This window comes from Toxorhynchites rutilus, chromosome 2 (assembly GCF_029784135.1).
Source record: "Toxorhynchites rutilus septentrionalis strain SRP chromosome 2, ASM2978413v1, whole genome shotgun sequence".
NCBI classification, from domain to species: Eukaryota; Metazoa; Arthropoda; class Insecta; order Diptera; family Culicidae; genus Toxorhynchites; species Toxorhynchites rutilus.
Window position 1 is genome coordinate 173,777,854 of NC_073745.1, and position 17,781 is coordinate 173,795,634.

Genomic DNA, 17,781 nt, shown 5'->3' on the forward strand with positions numbered 1-17,781 from the left:
TAATGTTTTCTATCCACATAGTACTGCTGCGATCGAATACATTTGGTTTTGAGATTTTTCAATCAAGTGCAACTAATTAGCAGGAAAGCTTCTGAAGATTATTCTCCCCCATCAGTAGAATATTTTCGTATCGAATACAGTTCGCGCGCGCAATGGAAAATGTTTCGCATCGCGAAAATCATATAATTTTCAATTATTGCTCAGTCGCCGAAAGTTTCAAACTCAAAGAGTTCATTCGCCGCATTTCTTTTGACGTAGGACTACGTCTAACCGGAAGATATAGGGGGTGAAATGGAAATCTAGGCACTGAACAAGTAGGAAAAATGCAAGATTTGGAACGCTTATAACTCGAGCATTTCTCAATAGATCGCAAAGGTTTTTGCATCAATTGATAGGAAATATATCTACGCATCTATCATAACGAATAACATTTCATTTTTCTTGAGATAAATAATTGAATAATTGTGAAATATCAAGCATTGTCAAAATGCACTATGTGCCCATTTTTGGTTGGTCCATTTTGTGCTCCTCAAATCGTACCGACCAAAACGGGCAACCAGAGCAGCAGCGAAATAGACGGAAGCAAGATTGGAAAGGAAAAAGAAAAAAGTCACAGGAGGGTTGTGTCCGAGACACGACCGCATAGTTGACGTAGGATTCCGTTAAGCTATCTGTTGATTTTGGATATGTTTGAAGAATTACATTGTTAAATTCTTTGATAACGATTTGGTGGCCCTAAAAAGGGACGTTTTGTTTGGTTGTCCACTCCACCAGTGTTTACCGAGTGATGATGACAGAAGGATGGTAAACAGACGTTGGATGGCGCGTATTAGATAAAAGATAACCAAATTGAAACTAGATATGACGAAAACCGCACTCTGTGATCCTAGACCAGTGCTGCAATTTATCACAGTCAATGCGTATATTTGGGCTACTATGACGACCATTGCAACATTACCGCCAAACGACGTGCAACAAAACAAATTCCTTACTCTTTGATGTTAAATAGTTTGTCAGTGTTTTGACTATCAAAGCATGTTACAAGTCAGCGCACTATGATCGTCAAGACAAGAAATACAAGAAATGTCATCTGATGTAATGGAAGTTTACACTTTTACCAGGATGCATTTGTTCACTTTGCTACCTGAATACCATTATTATATAAAATGCCAAAACTTCGAGGAAAACAAAGGATATAAATGAGTCTAAACGGACTTTCAAATACGTGAATTTCGATATCGGGCAGAAATTTCAACGAAAAGAGAAATTTCTTCATTATTTCAGCATGTTCAAGCTTTGGTCAATTATATATTCCGTTGCCTAAAAGGTTTGCAATCTCTCACACGTTATCACGTGTTAGACATAGTATTTACTTCAGTAAATACAAGAAACAACAACCGGAATGAAAATCGAAGCTTTGCTCGATGAAAATAAAATGCAATCTGCGACAATCATCAATTCATTATGGACAATTTTACCGCCTACTTGATCGGTCAAACGTATTGACAAAGCTCAGTAACAGGCAAATTGTTGCGTTGTACTCTGTCAGTCACCATTTGACCGAGATTTTTGCCAGTAGGAAATGACTAGCGAGCCTCGTCAGTTGTAAGTTACATTGATGAAAACATGCAGATCTGCCCTAGACGAGATGTCTCCTTGCAATATATGTAATTGCAACATATGTATGAATGCAATAAAGAGAAAAAAACTCACCAATGTAATATAAGATAATTACCAATACCGAACACAATTATAAATTTTTCTTCTCAGTTAAAACATGTTACATATTTGAAATGGAAAAGGTAATTTTATTTTATAATTTTTACCTAATAAGTGTTTATTCAACCCAATGCGAATTTTAATTGGACTAACAACACCTAATACTACATGTAGAGCATATGGGGAATCACTTTTTTTAATATTTCTTTTCCAATCTTTCACGCCGTATAAACTTTCCTTGGGTGAAAATGAACACAACAAAACAGACAGCTTAAACCAAACGACATGTTCTCGAGCAGGAACACACCTTGGTTTCTATTTATAAAAAATGAAATAAGTCGTTTCATATATCAAGTTATTTTTAACACAACTGCTACCATATACAATCTTACACTTACAGTTGTGCTAAATTTTTCACAATACACGATCGGTCATGGATAGAAAATTTCACGAAGCAACCAACATTAAAGTTCTAAGATTAAATTTTATTTGCTAGAATTAATCGTATCACTCACCTTACTTGCAATATAAAAATGCCCCCGACTTGCATATACTTGCCATGCCGTTTTCCTCCAGACAGCTTGGTTTTGATGTCTCTGTAAGGGAATACATTTCGGTAGGAACAAAAGCTCTACCTACTTTCATGTATTTGCAATGCCGATTTCCCCCAGGCAGCTTAGTTTCGATGTCTCTGTTAGGGACCCGCCGCATGTGTCTTCAATTTCTACCAATCAGAAGTGGGTATTTCCGTTGGGATAGGGGTTGACATTTTTCAATTGTTCGTTAGTTAGTTCCATGACATATATTATTTTCTTCAATATAAAATTTGTTATGAAGTGCCGAAATCGATTGACGCAAAAATTTCATCAATCCATCATGAAATGACTGAGCAATAAGCATTTGAAATTGGACAATTTTCACGATGTGCTCGATTTTCGATTTTCAATTTGTACCCCAATATCTTCCCGAAAGACGTAATCCTACGTCAAAAATGAACGAAACATTGGTCGCAGTCTCACACATGCGTAATTCTCGAGCCAGCCAGTCAGCGTAAAAATCCCCGCTCCGTTGCCGTAACGATCATTCTTTGTGTGGACACCGACTGGACAACATCGTTGCTGGACGAGCTGGACGGCGAAGAATCGAGTGCCTTTCTCAAGGCAATGGGGGCGGAGGTGTAATGCAGGAGTTAGAGTAGAGTTTTCAAAGGGCCTTTCTCAAGGCTAGAGACAAATGAACTAAAAAGTTTAAAGTCTTTATAATACAAAACCACCACCACCACCGTAACGATCATTCTCATTCAAACCGTACATCACAACACATCAACAAACCAACCCAAGCAGCCATGTCTAAACATGGTAAAGGAGGAAAAGTGAAGGGAAAGGCAAAATCCCGCTCGAACCGTGTTGATCTGGAGTTCCCCGCAAGGGTAGCTAGGCCGAGCGCGTTAGTACCAGTGCACCAGTCCACCTGGCCGGCGTTATATATAGCGAATTCGTTTTTAAAACTGAGTCAGTGCCAAACTGACTCTGTAATAAAAAAAACGTTTTCAGTTTCACGAATGAGGTGGTTTGTTGGTGTGCGTTATATAGTCTGATTTGTTTATATTTACGACGGCAAATGTACAGTGTCGACGTCTGGTGGTGATATTAGTGCTTGGGAGGTAAATTGTTCTCCATCAGATCAGAAGGGCCAAGTGCAGTGTAAACATATGAAAGTTTGAATGAAAATTTTTACTTAATATTGTTTGATTACCTAACACATGTAGTTCTGACACTCACTTAACCATTTGTCGATGCATTTCCTGTTGACGTAGGACTACGTCTAACCGGAAGATATAGGGGGTGAAATGGAAATCTAGGCACTGAACAAATAGGAAAAAATGCAAGATTTGGAACGCTTATAACTCGAGCATTTCTCAATAGATCGCAAAGGTTTTTGCATCAATTGATAGGAAATATATCTACGTATCTATCATAACGAATAACATTTCATTTTTCTTGAGATAAATAATTGAATAATTGTGAAATAACAAGCATTGTCAAAATGCACTATGTGCCCATTTTTGATTGGTCCATTTTGTGCTCCTCAAATCGTACCGACCAAAACGGGCAACTAGAGCAGCAGCGAAATATAATGAAGCACGATTGGAAAGGAAAAAGAAAAAGACGGGTGGGTAATGTCGGGGACATAACCGGAGTGACGTAGGACTATACAAAGGGGACAGCTTTTGTTAAAAAGACGGGTGGGTAATGTCGGTGACATAACCGGAGTGACGTAGGACAAAGGGGACAGCTTTTGCTAAATATATATTTTGAATATATTGTTTTATTTTCTTCTCCTACGTGAATTCCTACCTATCTACCTGAAAAATGGATTAGTTTACTGTTTACTCTTCATGATCATGTTGGGGGTTCTGAAAAGAACCTTTGGTGTTGTACTTTTGCGTTTTTTTACAAACTTGATTCTTGATTTTTTTCTGAAGGCTTTGTACTTATTAAATGTTCAACGTCGGGCATCTTTCGGCGTATACACATATCGTACAATCAAAATTATGGCTGTGATAGGGAATGCACAGGTGGTCATCAGCTCGTTCACTATCATATATTTCACTATTGAGCACATTACCGTACATTAAGCTGTGGTTTCGGAGACGAATGAATTGTAAGATTTGTAGTCTCCGCAAACAAAGTAAATAAATATGAAAGAGAACTGAGATTTTGGAGACGAACTCTACGATCTGTCGAGAAATAAACGAGCTATAAGCGTTCTGAAAAACCAACAGTAAATACAGGGACGGATGACCTTCGGATTAATGTCCTTTAAAATAAGAACAGAGCAGCAGGAAATACATAGCTAATCGTGTTGCTCCTTAGTTATTTCTCTATGCAATGCAGATGTAACGTCAGTCAATTTTCAACATCAGTTATCTCTATAATCGCTGTTAGGTATACTGGCACCAATCCGTTCGGCCTAGTTACCCTTGCGGAGCAATCAGTGAATGAGACCAACAGGGAACTGGAGACCTGCACGGTTCGAGTGAGACTTTGCCTTTCCCTTAACATGTCCTCCTTTGTTACGTCCACACGTCCACGTTGCTGCTTGTTTTCTTTTTATGATGTGATGCGATGTTAAACGATGCCGTACAACCACACTGGTTTACGGTTTGAAAGAAAATGAGATATTTTTTTGGGATCCGCGCGTTTTATACTCTAGCGGTACACGCTCACAGGATAGAGACAAATCGGTAGACTCATCCAGAGGGGCGAGTCCAACGAGACGAACGAATGAGCGTTAAAAGGCAGCGATGGCAAAAAAATACATTCATCACTGATTTTAACCTCCGACCGAGTAGGTCGTTTTTTTCAGCAGCTCGGCGTTTTGGCGTTTTGGCGTTTTGGACAGCAGACTGGGACGTCTCCCGTTGGCGATTTGAGAAGGAGAATTATTTAAATTTTTACAGCGTGGAAGCAGAAGACGAATAGGAGAAGGCATCAGCTCGGTTCGACCGTGGAAAGCGGGCGCTCACCGGCTAGCCGGAAAAAGCGCGCGCTTTCGTGGCGTCATAGTGCCTCTTTTAGTGTACCCTACCCTCATAGGCTACCCTCATAGTGCCCCTTTTAGTGTTTAGAACCAAATAATACATAGCGTGAATATACGCAAACGAATTTCAACGGTGAAGTGATTGAACTGAAAGTGTATACGACTGAAAAATTTTAGTACGTTTTTTCCAAATTTTCGCGTTACAGTGAATCAGTTTTGGGCTATTTCGTTTTTCTCCAAATAATCGGAAATAGTGTTTTGTGAGGTTTGTGTAAACCGAAACCATTCTGCCGGCTATACCCAGGGTGTAGCTAGGCAATATCATGGCGTCCAGTAGCTCCGGGCCTCCGGGAGGCCGGGCTACAAATTTTTACCAAGGAAAGCCGACTCAACGTACCGCTCCAGAGTGGGCTGACCCTCTGAACGGTTATCTTCAAATTTTCCTCTTGCGTGCTACTGGAGATCATGTGTTACCATCCAACCCATTTGTTGTGAGCAAAACCATCGCCAATTTCGTGAAAGATTTTGATAAAAACAACGCCCGACCATCAAAGGACGATAAGAAGAGAACGCAGTACATCTTTACGGCCAGAGACGAGGACACCATCGGTAAGCTCTTCTTAATAAATGAACTCATCGATAAAACACCTGTTGAGGTAATATATCATCCAACATTAAATCAACGCAAATGCGTTGTCACATGCCGGGAAGTGATTGATATTCCTGACTCAATAATTCTCACTGAACTTGCCGACCAACAAGTGATCGATGTTAAGCGGATCACTAGGAAGGAAAACAATATAGTTATCCCCACAGCTACCCTTATTCTTACCATTCGTGGGACAGTGATCCCAGAAGTAATTTTATTTGGATTCCTTCGCATCGGAACTCGGAATTTTTACCCGAACCCGATGCAATGTTTCAAGTGCTTCCGCTTTGGACATACGTCGAAACGATGCCAACGCGAGAATCCACTCTGTCGAAATTGCGGCAAAGAACATGGCACAGAAATCAAAATATGTAACGATGTCGCCCACTGCATTAATTGCCAAGGGGACCACTCCTCTTCAAGCAGGAAGTGCCCAACATGGCTAAAAGAAAACGGAATAACCAAGATTAGAATAGATCAAGGCATTTCATATAAACAAGCCAAGGATCTTTACAACATTAAAAATAATGGACCTTCATATTTAAGTGTCCTACAAGACAGGCTAAATATTATTCAAAAACCGACTGCTAGCTGCAACAAGTGCAAATGTAGTTGTAGTCAGCTGAAAACAGTCCGGCAACAAGTCGCGAAAGTACTCCATCCACAGTTGACACTACTATGTTGAATCTGATACCTCGACCACCGAATCAGAATATGATTCCGATGTTTCAATGACAATATCTGAGGCCCCAAGGAAAACCAAGAGGAAGATATCTTCCAAAAAGACATCTTCAGAAGAGCTAAAAACCTCAGAAGATGAATTTCGACAAAATAAAGAGAAACAAAGGAAGAAGACACGAAACAATCAGGAATCAAAGGAAACCACACCACAAAAAAACAACACACAAAATAACACGCAAAACCAAAACACACAAAACAGCAACACACATAACAATACACAAAACAACAACACACAAAACAACAACACACAGAACAACAACACACAAAATAACAAACAAAACAACAACAAACAAAACAAAAATGACAAGAGATCCGGAAAGAACAGCACCCCTTCCAAGGGCAAATAAGATCCACCAAACCCGCCAATACATTCACTCCAATGAACAAACTAGCTATTCAGTGGAACATTCGAAGTCTCCAAAGAAATTTTCCGGAATTACAAACATTAATCAATAAATATAATCCCACAATCATAGCTCTTCAAGAGACTATGACGCAGAGAAATTTTCACAAAGATTCTATCAAAGGTTACACCACTTATTTCAAAGAAGGACCCAACCCTTCATTCAACGGGGTTGCAACTTCAATAAAAATCGGCACCCCCCATAATTTTCTCCCCGTTAACACCGCTCTACAAGCAGTGGCAATACGCATAAACCTTCCGTTTCCAATCACAGTAACCAGCATATACATTTCTCCTACGTCCGATGTGGCTCCTCTACGGGGTCAACTGGACCATCTTCTCAACCAACTTCCCTCCCCAGTTCTCCTTATGGGTGATTTCAATGCTCACTCGTATGCCTGGGGATGCTCATACCTCAATCGAAGAGGGTCCATTTTAGAGGATTTTCTCTCCGATAATACTCTCACTCTTCTGAACAACGGCCAACACACCAGAATCAATTCTGCTTCTGGCTCTTCTTCGGCCATAGATCTCACCATCATATCTCCTCAACTTTGTTCAAAGCTTTCATGGAACACCCACGATGATTGCTGCAACAGCGATCATCTCCCAATATATAATTTCCTTTGGCCAACCTTCTCCAGAAGTTTCAACAAGGCCTAGATGGAAATTTGAATATGCAAACTGGGCTGGCTATCAATGTGACATTGAAAGCTGCCTCTCAACCAAACAAGATTGGACACTCGAAGACTTTTCCCAAGCCGTCCTTGAGGTTGCAATACGGCACATTCCTAGAACCAGCGGAAATCCTGGTAGAAAATGCGTCCCATGGTGGACACCTGAAGTAAATACAGCCATCAAAGACAGAATTAAAGCCTTACGCAAGCTAAGAAAGGCCCACCCGGATAACCCATCTAAGCACACTCTGCTAGAGAAATTCCAAAGGGCTCGCAACAATGCTAGAGCTATTATTAAAACAGCCAAGCATAACAGCTAGATTAAATTCGTCAACGATATTAATCCTAACACGTCGTCAAAGGAATTATGGAGCAAAATTGGCAGGCTTCATGGGAAAAAAAGAAACAATGAATACAACCTTCTAATTAACGGTCATTATACAAATGATCGGAAAACTATAGCAGAGGCTTTCGGAGATTTCTTTGCCTCCACCTCATCCAACCAAATCTTCGATACTACCTTCCAAACCCGCAAGGCAGAATGCGAAAAAATCCTCATTGATTTTAACACCGACGCAAATTTTGAATTCAACAAAACTATTTCCCTCAAAGAACTAGAATGGGCCTTAAACAAAGCAACACGCGGCTCCACTGGACCAGATGACATCAGCTACCCAATGCTGAAAAACCTACCCTATCTTGGGAAAAAAGTTCTTTTAAAACTTTACAACAATGTATGGAATAGTGGAATTTTCCCAAATTGCTGGAAAGAGGGCCTAATGGTCTCTCTGCCTAAACCAGACAAGAATAATCACCTGCTGGACAACTTCCGTCCCATCACTCTTCTGAGTTGCGTCGGTAAAATCATGGAAAAAATTATCAACCGGCGCTTAACGACCTTTTTAGAGTCAAACAAGCTGCTCGACCCTAGACAATTTGCCTTCCGCGCGGGTAAAAGTACAGAAGACTGCCTCGTAGCTCTCGAAAAAGTCCTAGACGACGCCGCTGAAAGTAATCTGCACGCAGATATTGTATCACTCGATACAAGAATATCGAGGCTAAAGAAACTATTTTTGCGGTGTTCTTGGATTTGAAACGCGCTTTTGAAACAATTTCTAGGGCCTTATTGTTGCAAACATTGAAGCGCTTTGGAATTGTAGGGACATCATACAAATGGTTTGAAAGCTACTTGTGTGATAGAACTCAAAAGACTCGTTTCAACGATTTTACTTCTACTCCCATCGATAACACACTTGGTGTACCACAGGGAAGTGTGTTAGGGCCCATTTTATTCATTTTCTATATTAATGATATGCGGCGGGTTTTACGTTTTTGTGATATCAACTTGTTCGCGGATGACACTGTTCTGTTCATCGCAGCTAAGGAGTTGAATGTAATCGCGGAGCACTTGAACGAAGATCTTCATTCTCTCGCTCGGTGGTTGAAATTCAAACAATTAAAGTTGAATGTTAATAAAACAAAATACATGCTCATTTCTTCAGCAAACTCCAGATATAACGGTAATTTTGAAATCGATGGTGAGACTATTGAACGGGTTAAAGAAATAAAATATCTGGGAGTAGTTATTGATGACAGACTAACTTTTAAGTCTCACATTGATAATGTCATCAAAAAGGTTGCTAAAAAGTACGGCGTCATTTGTCGTTTGAAGAATGAGTTAAACGCAATTAGTAAAGTCAAACTATATAAATCACTCGTCTCACCACACATAGATTTCTGCTCATCCATCCTGTTTCTTGCAAATAATACACAACTATTGCGATTGCAGCGGTTACAAAATAAAATCATGCGATTAATTTTAAGATGTCATAGGTACACTTCCTCTGTCATAATGTTGGACGCGCTACAGTGGTTATCTGTGAAGCAAAGGATTTATTACTTGACAATGGTGTTCATCTTTAAAATTTTGAATGATATGCTGCCTCGATACTTGTGTGATCGAATTGAACGAGGAAGTGATTTGCATAGATATAATACAAGAAACGCGATTGATGCAAGAACACCTAACTTTTTATTTAGCAGGTCCCAAAATTCACTATTGTATAAAGGATTAAAATTCTTCAATTCGATGCCCAGAAATATCAAACGAGCGGCAACAATAGCTGAGTTCAAAGAATTGTGTCTGTCACATGTGAAATCTGTGTTATGAACTTGTAAAAATGTTTCAATGTTTCTATGTTTGCATAAGCTATCATGTTCGTATTGATGATGATGGATTTTTGTTACATTATTGTTGTTGTAAGTTAGATTTGAAAAAATAAATAAATGAGTAGTCTACAAAAGCTTGAGCCACGCGCGCGTTTCGGTAGACATAGATAACTTGATTTTGAACACTGGCGAAAATCGTTATACAATGAAATGTTCTAGGGTCTTCAGTGGAAACCGGATTCGAACCAGGGATAGCCCAGACGGAATACTTGTAAACTATCGTATTAGCAGATAGTTATATCGAGTTTTTTTCTGTACCGCGGCAGATCTCAGTGTAAGTATCTAGTGGAAACTTGAGGATATCGGGTTCGATTCCCGATCAGTCAAGGATCTTCCCGGGTTGGAAATTTGCTCGACATGCCTTGGGATTATATCTTTACTTTTCGGTTTCCGTCTTTTGTTTAATGTTCTTATGATATCAATTTATGTCTGCAACAGAACCAGTTCGTTTTATTTTGCATACTGGTTCCAGATGTGCTTTGTTAAACTTTAAAAATTATCTTAATGATAAATCGTCCTGCTCAAACCATTGTAGGGGTATGAGGTGGGACCATCATCATCATCATCTTAGCAAGGCCTTCGATCGAGCATGGAGGTACCCAGTTCTGAAAAATCTTTTCAACTGGGGGGTTCGTGGTAGATTAGGCTTCTTCATCAAAGGGTTTCTGGAAAACAGAACCTTTAAAACAATCATCAACAATCACAAGTCTTCATTGAAAATCCTTGAAAACGGTTTTCCCCAAGGTTCGGTCCTTTCTCCAACACTCTTCACTGTTGCCATGCAACCTATTTTCGAATTAATTCCCGACAGTATAAACATTTTTGTTTATGCTGATGATATCACTCTTGTTTCTGTCAGTGGCTTTGGGTTAGCACAGAGAAAGAGACTTCAAAGTACAATTGATTCCATACAAAACTGGGCCCAAAACATAGGATTCCAATTTTCGCCAGAAAAATCCCGATTCATTCACATTGGCAAAACACTCAAAAAGGAATCCGCCCTAAAGCTTAATCAAACCGAAATCCCTCAGAAGAGAACACTAAGAATACTGGGCGTAACCTTCGATACCAGGCTTAACTTTTTACATCATGCTCAATTAGTCAAAAAAGCAGCCAACGGTAAAATGAATATCCTGAAGTCTATTACAGGAAGTTTATCCTTTGGACACAGAGAAACATTACTCAAAATTATCAATGTCTGGTTGATCCCCCAAATCCTCTACGGAATAGGCATCTTCAGCCGTGGTGGGGACAGAGTACTCAACACTATTGAACCCATCTACAACAAAGCAATAAAGCTAGCAACAGGAGCCTTCACCACAAGCCCCACTCTTGCTGTTATGGCGGAAAGTGGTCATCTGCCTTTCAAACACCTTGTAACAAGAATCATCACGGGCAAAGCCATCCGACAACTCTCACTTCCTGACAATGACCCCAATGCACCATCAGTAATTCGAGCTATAAATTGGTTCAAAGACCTCACGAACCAAGACCTTCCCGATATATGTGCACTTTCAACTGCCACGGGAAGAAAATGGAACGCCATACCGCCGAACATGAATCTTGATCTTCTCAAGACTGTCCGTGCGGGCGACCCTCCACCAAAAATTAAAGCCTGCTTCAACCATCTCACGGCTACTCACTTTCATAACGAACACCAGGTCTACACAGACGGTTCTGTTAACTCCGATGGAGTTGGGTGTGGAATCTTCGAGAACAGATACACCGGTAGCTTTTCTCTTCCACCGCAATGCTCCATCTTCAGTGCGGAAGCTTTTGCTCTATTAATAGCTACACAAGAGTGTACCCATGATCACCTTCCTACGGTAATTTTCTCCGATTCAGCTAGCTGTCTTCAAGACCTGCTCAGTGGAAACAGTAGACACCCATGGATAATACAGACAGAAGAGGCTGCTTCAGAAAAAAACGTCTCCTACTGTTGGGTTCCTGGTCATTCCGGAATCCTCGGAAACACAGCCGCAGACAAACTGGCCGGTAAGGGTAGCAAAATAGAACCACCAGTTATATCCTGTCCTCGAACTGATATAGTTCGCTGGGTCAGTCAGCAAATTCGCGAAAGCTGGAACATAGGCTGGTTAAATAGCCCTCCCACCCATCTCCATCAAATCAAAAATACCACGCTTCCTTGGTTCGATCAAAACAACAGCAAAGAAAGACGGGTGCTAACCCGTCTTCGAATTGGACACACTTTTTTCACACACTCACACCTAATGGAGAAAACCGAAAGACCACTTTGCGCATGTAACTCAGCCCAAGTTTCAGTTAGGCATCTTCTACTAGAATGCCAACACACCAAAGATGCCCGACCCAATATAGGTCAGAGTCTCCGAGACATTCTCAGTAGAGACGAGACACAGGAAACCAATTTAATTGCGTTTCTGAAAGAAACCGGCTTCTTTGGTAAAATCTAAATTCTAAAACATATCTTTATTTAAATTAATCACTTCACCGTTACGTATGCATATATAAATTAATAAACGTGTATACATGTACATACGCATGCATACATATGTATAAAAACAAAATCATAGAAGCAAACAGAATATTGCGTATGTACGGTATACATATAAACACAGAAAAATACATAAAAATGTTAAATCATATAATAATATATAACCAATAAACATTTTCGCTTAATTCACAACAACCTTTACTTACATTAATCTTTCAGCAAATTTAGCAGTACTATATAATTTACATCACCTATATATAATTTACAATACATAACCAGTACTATATAATTTACATTACCTCTGACATAACATTTCCTAACTACACTAATTCATTATTATCCAGCATTTTACTAACACCATTAAATTTTACTACATTCATAAATCACCCAACATCGCATTTGCCTCCCTTCATTCCTTTCCTCTGTATCCCACCCTTTTCCTCATCATCCCTTCCTTTTCACCCACCCGCCCACTCCCTCCCTTTCCCTTTGTTCTAGAGCTTGGTTCTACGATGCTTCGTCGCCGCTTTGGTACTAATTAATAACAATACAATTGCGTTACAGCTCATATTAAACATCTTATATGGCATAGGATCCTTTCCTGCCTTCGCCCGGTTTTACATCTGAGCAGACAGGTCCGCTGAATATGGTTTTTTCTTCTTTTTCACCAGCCTCCTCAAGACTGGTGCTCAATGGCTCTTCTCAGAGCTAGAGGCGAATGAACTGAAAAGTTTAAACCCTCTTAAAGCCAAAAAGAAGAAGAAGAAGAAAATACATTCATTACGATTTGTTCGCTCGTTGGATTCACATGCAGGCTAAAAAGGGTCCTTTTCAGGATCACAAAATTATCTTCAATCTAAAGAGTTTATTGTTTTGTTATCACTCGATATCCCCATCTTGTTCGGCTAAACCTTTCTGTTTAGCGATTGCATTTGCCACTCGCCACAGCTTTCACAGTTGGAAAATTTCTTCCCTTCCAGCTTGTGGCATATTTTACAGTAAATTACATTCAATGGCACGTCGCATTACCACCACTCAGTATCGGATTGGAGGTAATTTTAACCTGTAATTGAACATTTGCGATGACAGTGGTACAGTGTCGACTTTCAATGTGGGGTCATAATTTGGACCCCGAACTCTATGTTTACAAAAATGTCCAACTAAATATGTCGCATTACAGGTCCGTCCAATTAGCTAAATGTCGAGATAAGTGTAAATTACTGTACTTTCAATCTAGAAGCAATTTAAGAATTGGTGAAAATCAATAAGTTCAGAACAACTGCCAAATTCACATACTCATCAGATCCTGGCAAACAAATTATAATTTCTTCCCTTCCAGCTTGTGGCATATTTTACAGTAAATTACATTCAATGGCACGTCGCATTACCACCACTCAGTATCGGATTGGAGGTAATTTTAACCTGTAATTGAACATTTGCGATGACAGTGGTACAGTGTCGACTTTCAATGTGGGGTCATAATTTGGACCCCGAACTCTATGTTTACAAAAATGTCCAACTAAATATGTCGCATTACAGGTCCGTCCAATTAGCTAAATGTCGAGATAAGTGTAAATTACTGTACTTTCAATCTAGAAGCAATTTAAGAATTGGTGAAAATCAATAAGCTCAGAACAACTGCCAAATTCACATACTCATCAGATCCTGGCAAACAAATTATAAAAAAACAAATTGTGTTTTATTATTATTTTGGATAATGTTTTAGAAAGCATTGAACTGTATTTCCTAAACTCTTTTTTGAAAGGTTTAATGGCCCTGAAAAGCGCCTTGTTTTATGGAATGGTTCCAATTTAGAAAACTTTGTACTCGTGGTTTTGAAAAAACCCATTTCGAACGCCCTCGATGCCGCCTTGTTCTGGATTTGCCACCAAAGCAGTTTGTATAAAAAACAAACTTTTTTCATCTGCTACCTGATGCCGTTTTGCGATTGCGTTTGCCACTCGCCACTCGCTGCAACTGCCTGTTGTCTTGATGTCCATCGAATCGAATGTGTTCTGTTCCGAATGCGGTCACTCGATCACTTCGGCGGCCGAAACTATATAACGCCGGCTAGGTGGACTGGTGCACTGGTATTAACGCGCTCGGCCTAGCTACCCTTGCGGGGAACTCCAACACGGTTTGAGTGGGATTTTGCCTTTCCCTTAATTTTTCCTCCTTTACCATGTCCAGACATGGCTGCTTGGGTTGGTTTGTTGATGTGTTGTGATGCGAACCGATGTGGTGTACGGTTTGAATGAGAATGATCGTTACGGCAGCGGAGCGGGGATTTTTAAGCTGACTGGCTGGCTCGAGAATTACGCATGTGTGAGACTGCGACCAATGTTTCGTTCATTTTTTCCTTTTTCCTTTCCAATCGTGCTTCATTGTATTTCGCTGCTGCTCTGGTTGCCCGTTTTGGTCGGTACGATTTGTGAAGCACAAAATGGACCAATCAAAAATGGGCACATAGTGCATTTTGACAATGCTTGATATTTCACAATTATTCAATTATTTATCTCAAGAAAAATGAAATGTTATTCGTTATGATAGATGCGTAGATATATTTCCTATCAATTGATGCAAAAACCTTTGCGATCTATTGAGAAATGCTCGAGTTATAAGCGTTCCAAATCTTGCATTTTTTCCTACTTGTTCAGTGCCTAGATTTACATTTCACCCCCTATATCTTCCGGTTAGACGTAGTCCTACGTCAAAAAGAACACACGAAAGTAGGGGGAGCTTTTGTTCACACCGAAATGTGTTCCCTAATAGAGATTTCTAAACCAAGGTACCTGGAGAAATCGTTATTTCAAATTCATGCAAGTCGGGGGTATTTTTGTTCCGACTGGAATGTGTTTCCCTAACACAGACTTCTAATCGATGAAGCGTGGGGCATTGCGAATCCATACAAATCGGGGGTATTTTTGTTCCGATTGAAATGTGTTTCCCTAACACAGACTTCTAAACCGAGGTTTCTGGGGAAATCGGCTCTGCAAATAAATGCAAACTGCAAGTACTTTTGTCCTCGCTTGCCTTTGTGCAGAGTGGAATATATCTGTCCTAACATGATCTTCTAAACTTAGGAACCTGGGAAAATCGTGCAGCCACTAGAAGCGAATGAACTTCCCAGTTTCAAGCAAATTCGAGATTCGAGAAGTATGTACACTTTTGGGATGTAAACTTCAGAGGGAAATGTAAAATAAAATAGTCGTTTGATAATTTTTTTTTGTCTTTATTGAAAAGATTTTCAGCCTTAGGCTGGTTCATCAAACGTTTGATAATTCTTCCGTACATATATTTTGTTCTAGTCATCATACCAAACGTAAAAGGTCCGTCATTAAATTTACTTGTAACGAAGAACAATCAATCACAATAAATGAATTGACTTTACACGGCATTTGTTCATTTTTTTCACTCACAGAGCAAATATATTGAACTCAATTGAATTTGGAAACTGTTTCATTCAATCAAGAATTTAATCAATACAAACGAATGATTGCTCAGCTAAGGTAGTTCCACGTGAACCTTGCGGTTATATCATAGACATAACTCACTAATTTTTTTGACGTAGGACTACGTCTAACCGGAAGATATAGGGGGTGAAATGGAAATCTAGGCACTGAACAAGTAGGAAAAAATGCAAGATTTGGAACGCTTATAACTCGAGCATTTCTCAATAGATCGCAAAGGTTTATGCATCAATTGATAGGAAATATATCTACGCATCTATCATAACGAATAACATTTCATTTTTCTTGAGATAAATAATTGAATAATTGTGAAATATCAAGCATTGTCAAAATGCACTATGTGCCCATTTTTGATTGGTCCATTTTGTGCTTCTCAAATCGTACCGACCAAAACGGGCAACCAGAGCAGCAGCGAAATAGAATGAAGCACGATTGGAAAGGAAAAAGAAAAAAATGAACGAAACATTGGTCGCAGTCTCACACTTGCGTAATTCTCGAGCCAGCCAGTCAGCTTAAAAATCCCCGCTCCGCTGCCCCAACGATCATTCTCATTCAAACCGTACACCACATCGGTTCGCATCACAACACATCAACAAACCAACCCAAGCAGCCATGTCTGGACATGGCAAAGGAGGAAAAGTGAAGGGAAAGGCAAAATCCCGCTCGAACCGTGTTGATCTGGAGTTCCCCGCAAGGGTAGCTAGGCCGAGCGCGTTAGTACCAGTGCACCAGTCCACCTAGAAAAACCGCATTCAGAACAAAACACATTCAGTTCGGTGGACATCAAGACAACAACAGGCAGTTGCAGCGAGTGGCGAGTGGCAAACGCAATCGCAAAACGGCAGCTGGTAGCAGAAGAAAAAAGTTTGTTCTTTATACAAACTGCTTTGGTGGCAAATCCAGAACAAGGCGGCATCGAGGGCGTTCGAAATGGTTTTTTTCAAAACCACGAGTACAAAGTTTTCTAAATTGGAACCATTCCATAAAACAAGGCGCTTTTCAGGGCCATTATACCTTCCAAAAAAGAGTTTAGGAAATACAGTTCAATGCTTTCTAAAACATTATCCAAAATAATAATAAAACACAAATTGATTTTTTCATAATCTGTTTGCCAGGATCTGATGAGTATGTGAATTTGGCATTTGTTCTGAGCTTATTGATAGTTGGGGACTTTCCTGATTATTCAATTTTCACCAATTCTTAAATTGTTTCCAGATTGAAAGTACAGTAATTTACAATTAGTTCGACATTTAGCTAATTGGACGGACATTGTAATGCGACTTATTTAGTTGGACATTTTTGTAAACATAGAGATCTAAATTATGACCCCACATTGAAAGTCGACACTGTACCACTGTCATCGCAAATGTTCAATTACAGGTTAAAATCGCCTCCAATGCGACACTGAGTGGCGCTTCGGCACGTCGCATTGAATGTAATTTACTGTACAACATGTCATAAAGCTGGATGGGAAGAAATTTTCCAACTGTGAATGCTGTGGCGAGTGGCAACAAATCGCTAAACAGGAAGGTTTAGCCGAACAAGATGGGGATATCGAGTGATAACAAAACAATAAACTCTTTAGATTGAAGATAATTTTGTGATCCTGAAAAGGACCCTTTTTAGCCTGCATGTGAATCCAACGAGCGAACAAATCGTAATGAATGTATTTTTTTGCCATCGCTCCCTTTTAACGCTCATTCGTTCGTCTCGTTGGACTCGCCCCTCTGGTTGAGTCTGCCGATTTGTCTCTATCCTGTGAGTGTGTTCCGCTAGATTATAAAACACGCGGACCCCAAAAAAATATCTTATTTTCTTTCAAACCGTAAACCCGTGTGGTTGTACGGCATCGGCATCGTGGACGTAACAAAGGAGGA